The sequence below is a fragment of the Ovis aries genome, chromosome 10 (genome assembly GCF_016772045.2).
Source record: "Ovis aries strain OAR_USU_Benz2616 breed Rambouillet chromosome 10, ARS-UI_Ramb_v3.0, whole genome shotgun sequence".
In the NCBI taxonomy this organism is placed as follows: domain Eukaryota; kingdom Metazoa; phylum Chordata; class Mammalia; order Artiodactyla; family Bovidae; genus Ovis; species Ovis aries.
In genome coordinates this window covers 35,086,443-35,087,472 of record NC_056063.1, presented here as the reverse complement: position 1 = coordinate 35,087,472, position 1,030 = coordinate 35,086,443, and the positions used below count along the sequence as shown (strand labels likewise).

General features: G+C 44.8%; 1 non-coding gene across 1 annotated transcript; it reads left to right on the top strand.

Annotated features, from left to right (window-relative positions):
• Nucleotides 1-209: 209 nt before the first annotated feature.
• On the top strand, nucleotides 210-282 carry TRNAK-UUU (transfer RNA lysine (anticodon UUU)). Its single transcript has one exon. It is a non-coding gene; the product is annotated as a tRNA-Lys (tRNA).
• The last annotated feature ends 748 nt before the right edge of the window (nucleotides 283-1,030 follow it).

The following is a 1,030-nucleotide window of genomic DNA, read 5'->3' as shown; positions in this document are numbered from 1 at the left end:
GATTCTCCAAGCAAAAATACTGGAGTGGGTTGCCATTCCCTTCTCCAGGGGATCTTCCTGACCCAAGGATAGATTTCCTGCATTGCAGGCAGATTCCTTACCATCTGAGCCACCAGGGAACACACGGCCCAACAAGGGGCACCAAGGCCTGTGACTCTCTGTGGCAACTCAGGTTCATGATCAGGCTTTAGACTCTTTATAGCCTCAAAGCCTGGGTAGCTCAGCTGGTAGAGCATCAGACTTTTAATCTGAGGGCCCAGGGTTCAAGTCCCTGTCCAGGCACCAAAAAGTAAACAACTAAACAAAATAAAAATGTCTTTTAATAACAACATTTATACTTTTGGGGGGGCTTCCCAGTGGCTCAGACTGTAAAGAATCTGCCTGCAATGCAGGAGACTGCACTCAGTGACTTACTTCCTAGGCTTGTGTGCTTGTATTTAGCTGTGTGATTTAAGAAAAGGATGAGACTCAGGAAGGATAGAAAGGATTTCTTGGCATATATAGTAGGAAAGGTAGACCCAGCATGACCAGGCTGGAATTTTAAGACATAGAATGACCACATGACCATTTTAAGAGCAAAGGCACAGAAGTTAATAAAGAGGAAGAAAAAATGTGTCTAGCTTTATTATCTTGGTGAAAAATATCAGGGATCTGAGTGTGTGTCAGAGCTGCGGGATGTCTAAACATGGTAACTAATCTCTGGTTCCCTTGTTTTCTATTTTGTCAAAAAATCTCTGGTGGGTTTCCTCTCTTCCCTCAGTACAACATGCAAGTATATCTGAAGAGACCCATAGACTTGCTTCTGTGTCCAACTCTTTGTGGCCCCACAGACTGCAACCCACCAGGCTCCTCTGTCCATTGGATTTCCCAGACAGGAATACCAGAGTGTGTTGCCATTTCCTCCTCCAGGGGATCTTCCTGACCCCAGGGATTGAACCTGGGTTTCCTATATTGCAGGTGAATTTGTTACCACTGAGACATCAGGGAAGCCCTCCTCTGAATGACAGGAAGAAACTGAAAAAAAAAAAAA